The sequence below is a fragment of the Sorex fumeus genome, unplaced genomic scaffold, assembly GCF_029834395.1.
Source record: "Sorex fumeus unplaced genomic scaffold, SorFum_2.1 ptg000128l, whole genome shotgun sequence".
Taxonomy (NCBI): domain Eukaryota; kingdom Metazoa; phylum Chordata; class Mammalia; order Eulipotyphla; family Soricidae; genus Sorex; species Sorex fumeus.
In genome coordinates, this window is record NW_026606185.1 from 42,050,341 (window position 1) to 42,060,096 (window position 9,756).

General features: G+C 34.6%; 1 non-coding gene across 1 annotated transcript; it reads left to right on the plus strand.

The window, feature by feature from the left end:
• The first annotated feature begins 215 nt into the window (after window positions 1-215).
• Window positions 216-347, plus strand: LOC130045604 (small nucleolar RNA SNORA40). The gene has a single exon (XR_008795584.1). It is a non-coding gene; the product is annotated as a small nucleolar RNA SNORA40 (small nucleolar RNA).
• Window positions 348-9,756: the final 9,409 nt, after the last annotated feature.

Genomic DNA, 9,756 nt, shown 5'->3' on the forward strand with positions numbered 1-9,756 from the left:
GATAGTGCTACAGTGCTATAGTTGTGAGATGAACTAGAGATCTCACGTAATTTAAACACACTCACAGTCCTCTGTTGCCCTCATGTTGTATAGCAAACTACAAATGCATGGGAAATTCAACTAGAAACAACCACAAACCAGAATTCTTAAAAAGAACGTATTATGAGCATTGAACTCTCCCATGATGAAACAAGAATTTAACAAAATTTCTATCACTTGCGTTAATTTTTGTTTTTGTCTAATAAGTGGATGTGAATACTTTGAAACAAGTAAGAAAACTAAGTCTTCTTTTGAAGTCCACAGTTCATTGTTCAATATGAGCACTAATATAGATAAGAAGGAACATTTAACAATAGTAATAAAATATTCCTTGACATTTTGGGAGTGGGCTAATTAGTGAAAATAATATAACAGGAAACAAGTTTTCAAGAAAGAGAAAGTGAGAGGAGGGGAGGAGTGAGCAAGTAGTATCCAGGCAGCATTTGAAGTTCTGGTTCATTTTTGTTCCTAAGTGAATGCTTGTGGGAGAATAAAAAAAACTACCACATAGCAATTATAAGAAATTATATTTCAAAATAAAAATTAATATTTTGGAGTAATTGAATAAAAAAATATCCTGAGAATAAATAAGAAATGTAGGGATTTTTTCCTTTTCTTCCTTTATTTATTTTATTTAAACACCATGATTAATAAAGTTTCTCATAATACAGTTATTTTGGCCATTCAATATTCCAACATTCAATATTCCAATCCACACCCAGTGTGACTTTTGCTCCACCAATGTTTCCATTTGCCATCCACCCTGTAAGTCTACATACTTAAAGCAGGCACAAATAAATTTACTTCTTGTTACAACAAAATGGCAAATGAAAATATCAGAAAATAAATCCCTAAAAGTCAATTTGTGATAATTGTTATGTCTCACAATAGTGTTGCTAAAGTCATTGTCTGAGGATTTATTGAGCTGGTTAGTGCTGGGTGAGCCTTCTGTGTTATTGTTTTCACTCACTGAGCTTGGTGGGCTGCTACACAACTTTCCTGTCAAATTTGCTGTGCTCCTACTGGGCTGCTAATACTGTAAAATTTCATGCTCAGGGAGCTGTAGAGCTGGGCTGTTTCTATGTCAGAAGAGACTGGGTGTGGTGGGCCTATCTAAAAGGTAGGGGAATCTACCTGCCACTGTTCTGCAAAGGTTGATGAATTTTTATCTCATAGATCCATCTACCTGAGATAATTTGGTAACTTGGTGACTTGTTGAGCATCAGCTGTGAGGCTGGGTCTTTGATACATAGGAGGAGGTTTGGTGTAATTACTGGAAGTGTTCTGAATTGTGTAAAACGGCATCAGAAACTTGAGCCAAACCAATAGTTAAGACAAAAATGACCGTTAATTATCAAATTCTTAATATAATTTAAATTTTCATAAAATATGTAAACATTATATAAAATAGTTAAAGTCAATGTCAATCAATATAGTTTATCACCAAATATATATTTAGTTTACATTAGTTTCAGCTAGATAACAATGCTAAGACAGCATTTGTTAGTACTTCAGAAGTTTCTGAAAATGGTTTTTCCTCGGGGGGAGCTCAGTGAATAGACTGCTAAATAAAGTATTTCAAGTGAAATGCTTTGGCATACATACCATTTAGTTAAAACTATATCTTCTTTATTAACTTGTCATATCTTTTACTTTAATCCATACTATTATCAATAAAGATGGTGTAAATATCTCTCATGGGACACTAAAGTATTGGATGACAGGAAGCACTCAGAAACTCTCCTCTGTATTGACTCTTTCCTCCTAATCCAATTTACATTTTATGTATTTATATTAATAAGTTGTGCACTTTGCCTCATATTTAACTGTGACTCTGTACTATACTTTTACATTTGTGTTTCATGAGCTCTCTGCAGCTTATTTAATTTCCATCCAAATAACCTCCCTCCCATCAAAAAACATAAGCTCAGTTTTCTGCAATTCTAGAAAATTCTATGCACAAAAATGCTCCTTCTTTTGACTCCTTTATAATTTTCATGTCTAGCTATAGTTCTTGAAAGAACTGTCAAGATTTTGTCATAAAATATCACTTTTGTAAAATCTAAATCTATTTCTTAGGAAGTTGGTCAAAGTTATTGTGGCAGAAAAATTTAAGACCTCAAAGAGTTCACAACCACTTACCCAAAATAAAACATCAAACCATTTTTATCTATTAGCACATTATTTTCTTTACCATTGCTCTAGAACATTTTAAACTTAGTGCTGAATATTGAATTTAAGCTTTCTGAATCTTTTTTTAAAGTTATTGACACAATCTTCTAATAAAATTGCATGCAGTACTGTAATTCACATTTATTTCATACAATTAGACAAATATTTATCTATATTATTTCTTCATTAAAATAAATAGGAAACTATATGAATAAAAGACATAAATGTTTTGAATAGCTTATCAGAAAGTGATTCTCAAACTACAGACAAGTTACTATCATCTTATGGTGTGTCGTATTATAATGAGTTCATATATTTATTCTTTCTTTCTTTAATTCTACCAATATTTTCTGACTTCTTCTATTTTGTTTACTTCTAACTCTCCACTTTCTTCTAGAATAGTGACTAGCATATATTAGGTACCTGATATATATCTGTTGAATAATAGAATAAGCAACCAAATTACTTTTATAACAACTACTCTCCCTCTTAGCTTAATGTATGACTTTTTGAAACTTATAAAAAAAAGTTTTAGATAAGTCTTCCTCATTCAACTATTGTTTCATTTTTAAACTCTTAATCAGGTTTATTTGACACTTACTCTCTTTATATTTATGTTTGCTTTGTAAATTTATGAGGATTCTTTCACAGAAATAGGGTCAACAATCAGCTTTTGCAAAACCATTTCTCAGGTTATGTACCACCCAATTCTCATAATATTGATTATATTCTTTTTGTTGACAAATGTAGGTATTGAGGTGCTAAAAGCTATATAAATAATTAATGGGTTGGAGACACTTGGATGCATAATTCAATAGTATTAGACAAATAGATCAGATATGTTAGAGTCACAGCACTGGCACTAGATGGGAAACTTCTGCACTACTAAAATACAGGGCCGAGAGAGTTACTGATGTTACAACTAGGATGAATTACTGCAACCAGCCGAGATATAATAACAGTATGAATTATTGAATTGGCATCTTCCTGAGACAGCTTTGGTCACAGCCTTGCTATGTTCTGGAGATGATAGAAGGAGATTTGTGTGATGTAAATTTATAATCAAAGGGTGTTCAGGATGAAAGATAACCTCCAAGGTTATGAACCTGAGCAGGAGACTGCATCATCACATGAAAAAGAAACTGTAAAATATGAAGCATTCTTCAGTTAGTAGTGGAAAGCCAAAGAAACTACTGTCTAGCAGATTTAACTCTAGGAAAGTTTGACTTAGGGAGATATTAAAAAAGTATGCCAAGGTGATCATTATTTGGGTGGCTGAGGTAATGTTCAATAACAGCTTAACACATTTCCTGAAATCATGGCTAAGAAAAGATCAACAACTAATGAAATCATCTTGCCTATGAGGAGCACTTAGACCTGAGACAAAATGTGCATGTGCATGCACACTTGCACATACACACGCGCACACACACACACACACACACACACACACACACACACACCTGCATTCAGTCGGCAAATGCTTAAGTAGTTTGAATCCTATACATAATAAGGTATACATAATAATATATTTTGCCAATGAAATGACAGTTATAACTAGATCAAGAAGATTTCATTGTTTTGAAAAGTGATCTGAAAAAATATATTTGTGACCCAGCTAAGCAGAAGATATTTTTTCGCTGCTCTTGAAAATGCAAGAGGGTCTCAAACACAATGGGACCATATTTTGCCACCATAGTTGACATGCTGAGTGATAGAACTGGATCTGGGAGGCAGCATCTCCTTTCTGAAAACAAAGTAGCCTTTAAAAAGGGCTGTTAGACTGCTGTCTCCTGTTTGATTATTCTGTCCTCAGTAAAGTCCTTTATTTTTTACTACTAAATGGTCATTTTTATGGATGACATTATTTTAGTTCCATGACTGTTTCGAGAAACAATAGGTCAAAAGCAGCAAACTATAGACAAGAGATGGAACAATAGAGAAAATTATCCCAAATAATAGACCATGGTCAGTTCAATTCAAGAGCATCGCCTCTAGGAAATTGTGTCAGATATTCAGGGAAACTTTAGAGAAAATAATTCGTAGACATGGTTTTAATTTAACGTAATGAAATAGTAATACATAGATTTATATCATACAATAAGACATTTTTATGTCTATACATAATTTCAAATTACATATGAAAAATACAGTAACTCAAATTAATGCATTTCTAACATATGATCAATTGCATTGCATTTCCTTGCTGTTAAAATTGTTTTATAGCGTCAATAACAAATGTAATAAAATGTATTTCCTTATTAGGCCTCCTCATCTTTTTTTTTAAGAAAGGCAATAACCTAAAATTGTTAACTTTGAAGTTACTTTCTTTTTAAAAATGACTTAATTGTTCTTATATTATATAATAAAGAGAACAGACTGTATTAACAAAATTAATTCAAAACAACTCTACACAATTTTGTGCTTTTATTTTCCTCTGAGACAACAAAGATACATCAAACGCAATTGAAAAATAGTTCTAGAAGAGAAAATTATGATTACTTATAGAGAATGTCAGAATCAATAAAATATAACCTTTTAATTTATTGACTTGAAAATATTTAAATTGCCACTTTTAACTTTTAAATCATCAATTATTTGAGAATTGTATTTACCTAAATAGAAATTGTTTAAAATTTATACTTAAAAAACCTGGTATTCAGCTTTTTCTATGTTCTCTGATCCCCTTGTTTATCTTTCTTTTCCATAGCATGCACAAAAGTTTCTAGCTGTTCTTTCCCACCATCATTCCTTGCAGCTCTCTAGCTTAATAAAGATAAATATTCTTGAGGTTGGAGCGATGGAAGAGCAGGTTAGGCACTTGCCTTGCATGTAGCTGACCTGGGTTTGATCTCCAATACCAAATTTGTTCCTATAAGCCTTCCAGGAGTGATTTCTGAGCATGGAAACAGGAATAAGTCCTGAGATCCTTTGAATGTGGTTCTAAAATCTTTTTAAAAAAATAAATATATACCTACTTTTTGCACTCAGTTCTTGTCCAATGTGATTGTTTCAGTTATTATTGTCATAATTTTTCCCTTCTTTATCTCACCTACCCTCTGCCCCACACACACTTGTGGTTTATTCCAACCATTGACCTATCCCCCTAGTCACTGATTTCCCTGGTTGTGGATATTAATCTTCTCTCATATATATGTATATATATGTGTGTGTAAATATATAGATAGATATAGGTATAGATATATAAGTACTGCAAACAAATGTGGTCATTCTATATCTGTCCTGATACTCTTTCAGTATCTGTTTCATACCCCAATGGCCAAAAAGAAGAGGGGGCAGAGAGAGAGAGAGAGAAACAGACAGAGACAGAGAGACAGGGAGAGTGAGAAAGGGAGGAGAGGCAAGAAAAGTGCTTGCCATAGAGGCATGTTGGGGGAGTGGGGACACTGTTGCTGGGAATTGTAGACTGGTGAAGGGATGGGTGTTGGAACACTGTATGACTGAGACCTAATCTTGAACAGCTTTGTAAGGGTCTATCTCACAGTGACTCAATTAAAAAAATTAAAAATATAGATTTTTAATTTCTCACCAGGCTTTGAAGTATCTAACCCTTACTCAGTTGAAGAAGTGACATTTTGTGTGTTTTGAGCCACTCTGGCTGTGGTCAGGGATTACTCCAGGGATTACTTCTGGCTCTGTGTTCAGGCATCACTCCTGGAAGGCTAGGGGACCGTATAGAATGCTGGGTATCAAACCAAGTTGGCCACCCTACTACAGCCTTGAAGAAATAATTTTTAATTCAGTTATACTGTTTTTCAAATACAATACTATTTTTCAAATTGTGCCTTGAGATAATGAAACTTATTTTGTCGAACCTTGGAAAGACTAATTTGCCTCTTTATGTTATTGGATAAACTATTTGTTTTCAGTAGTTATAAAAATGTAAATATCCACAAATATTTGTTTATTTAAAAATACTGATGTTAAAGGCATATATAACAAGAGACACCAGCTTATTCTGTTATGTCACCGAACTTTAATTTCATACATTTCTTAAAATGAAATATATCTACTATTGAAGTCTACAAAGATTGAATTGAAATGACCTTTTCCAGTCCATTCCTCCAGGGAATATTACAGTGTGTCAGCATCATAATTGTTAGTGAGCTTGTGTTCTATACCCAAATTGGACAGTATAAGTAAAGACTGATTGTCTCTGTCTTGTAGAATATGAAATCCATTGGATGGGAGGAAAAAGGACTTACACAAATGACAAACAATAGTTCATAATAATATATACTAAAATTATGATGATATCTAAGAAAGAATTTGTATGGAAAAGCATACTTAAACTCTGTTCACTGAAGAACAAGTCTTAGGCTTTATTGCTTATGTGTAAACTCCCGGATGGAGTCTTTCCTTCTATTCATGCATCATTGTGACTTGCAGAATTGTGTGAGCATACCTCGTATCAGTGCACTTACAAAGAGTGACTGATGCTCACCTCCAAGGAGCAAACACTTCCTAGATTCTCTGGTTTGTCAGAAACCCATGGATGAGCCTGGCAATTGACATCTTTAAATTACTGATGACCTATAGTATTAATCCTTTCACCTTGCTAAGGCATGCCTTCTCAGCCATGGTAATCAGGCCTTTTTTTGCTCATCATAATCCCATTAACAAATTGAAAGATAGAACAAGATTTTTTTTACCAATCCCTCTGACAGGAAGCAGTGCAAAGGGGTTATAATTATGGATTATGTCTTTTATTATACATTGGAGCAAGCACACATTAGCCTAATTAAAAACACAGTGTGAATATTCAACTGCATCGAGCTGCAAATGTTTAAGGGCTGTCTGTAACAGCTGAAATTATATTTTGGTCTCATAGCAAATCTTGTCAAGTTGTATGGAAAACTGAGTTCAAAAATTGAAGATTGCACATTTTTGTGTTGGCAGATACACTAAGACCTCTTCATGTAAAACACTTCTTTAACTAGGACTCAGAGAGGGCAAGAATATGTGAATGAACACAGAATTACAAAGTGATCCTAGGTTAGGTCTACTAGTTGAAAGAAAAAAATGTCTTCAACTTTATAAAATTTTCCAATCTAGTAGGACTGTCAAAGAACCCACAGATAAGCAGAAATCTGCCCCCAAATCTCAGCAGAATATATTGCCTCATGGCCTTAAGAAGCTACATTACTGTCAAGTTTGATGATAATTGTTTGGAATCAGATATAGGCAACTGAGTCTAGATCATGTGATCAAATTAGAGTTATATCTTATCTAAGCATATCTCCTAAACATATATTAAATTCACTCTTTTTCACATTTCTAGCTTGAGCTACCATCATTGTGCTTATAACTCCTTCATACTGATTATATACCTCCATACCTAATCACCTACTTTTGTTCACGTTCCACAAAGCAGTCATAAAATAATTTTAGAACACGCCTCTCATTCGATTCTTCCTTTAAATATTTCAGTAAGTATCTAAAGCCAGTAAAATGTCAACCACACATTATCCATTGCTTCCAAGGTCAAACCACACCTCTAACCTTCCCATTTGTCTGCTCTGTTCCAACTTCCCTGGCCAGGTTTCTTGTCCACTTATGATCCAAGATATTTCCCGCCTCAGTCTCTTTGTTTTAACTCCCTTTTCTTCGTAATATTCCCTCTTGTTTTGGAAATAATCACCATTTTTTTCCTTTATTTTACAAGTTTTAGTTTTAATGTCCACTCATCTAAGAATATTTCTGTTCTCATCTAGTACCTGTTTCACATTCCCTAAGCAGAGTGTTGTGTTATATGTTTTGTGGGTTTTCTAATATTTTAAATTGAATAGTGCTCTGTGTGACTATTAATTTAATATCTAACTCTTCCCTTATATTAAAAGTGTCTTGAGGTTCCAGACTCAGTCTTCCTTTATCATCACCCTATTCCTGCAATGAGTACAGTGGCCCCATACCACACTTATTAGACATAAAATAAATACGATGAAATGAATGAATAAATAGGGACTGGCAACAGTTAACATCAACTGCGCACTTTTGTTAAGAAGTTAATTAAATCAGATCTATTAGACTATAGGGCCCTTATGTCTCCTATCCCTCCTATTTGGACTAATATTCATTCAGTTTCATTTCATTCTGTTTAGCCTTACAGCACAATTCCATGACATGCCTAGTCTGGTTACCTCAATATAACAGACATGCAATCTTGCCTTTTCATTTAGAGCATTTTTGTATTTAATTGTGCAAAAGCTTAGTCTTTATTCTGTTTTTTAAGCTAAAAAATTAATGGGGCAAGGAGATATATCAAAAGGACTAACTAAGCACATACACTGGCACCACATATATCCCAGACTACTGGGGAAAGGCCCTGCTCACAGGTCTAGGAGTAGTCTCTGAACACAATAGGATGTGACCTCCCCAAAAATAAAATCAGCAAAGAAAACAACTGGAGCCAGAGAGATAAGACAGTTGTGAATGTGCTTTTCCAAAACATGGCTGACTCAGGTTTGATCCTTGGCATCTCATACATTCCCCTGAGCCCTGCCCAGGACATATTTTCTGAGCACAGAGTCAGAAGTAAGTCCTGAACACCAAGAGGTATTGCCCCCAAAATAAAAATAAAACTAAAAAAAAAAGAACATTGTATTTGATTACTGATGTACCAAGTGCTCAGAACAGACCTATTTTATAGTAAAGTAACAAAATGGGAGACCAACACCCAAGAATAACTGAGACAAGTATAGGAGGTTCACTCCAGGGCTTGGAGGTCAGCTGCACATTCTGGGGGGAAGAAGGCAGCTCAGATAGAGAGGGGAGCACCAAGTAAGGGGTGTTGGGAGGATCCTCCCAGGATGAGAGATGCATGCTGAAAGTAGAATATAGACCAAACATGAAGGCCACTCAATGCCTCTTTTGCAAACTATAGCACCCAAAAGGAGAGAGAGAGAACAAAAGGGAATGCCCTGCCACAGGGGTGGGGTGGGATTGGGGGGATAGGGGTGGGAGGGATACTGGGACCCATGGTGGTGGAAAATGGGCACTGCTTGCAGGAGGGATGGGTACTCGATCATTGTATAACTGAAACCCAAGCACAAAAATTTGTAAGTTTGCAACTGTACCTCATGGTGTTTCACTAATAAAAATTAAAAAAAATACTTATGAAATAGATTGATGTATGACATCTACCAAAAAAGTAATTAAAGGATGGAGTGATAGTAAAGCAGATAGGGTCTTGCTTTGCACTCAGCTGACCTGAGTTAGATCCCTGGCATCCTATACTGTCTTCTGAACATCATCTGGAGTAATTCCTGAGTGTAGAACCAGGAGTAACTCCTGAGCATAGCGAGGTGTAGCCCAAAAATCAAACATAAAAAGTAATTGATTGCTAGCTTGCTTATATATTAATAGTAGCCAAAACAGTCCAGCTTTCACTGGGATAATTCATTCTCTTTGAAAAAAAAATGGTGCTCATTTTCATAAATCAAACTTTATTTTTTATATTGATTTATTATTTGGCTATTTTGGTCAACATTCCTCAGGATACTGTAGGGGAAAAGTTGTTTCTTT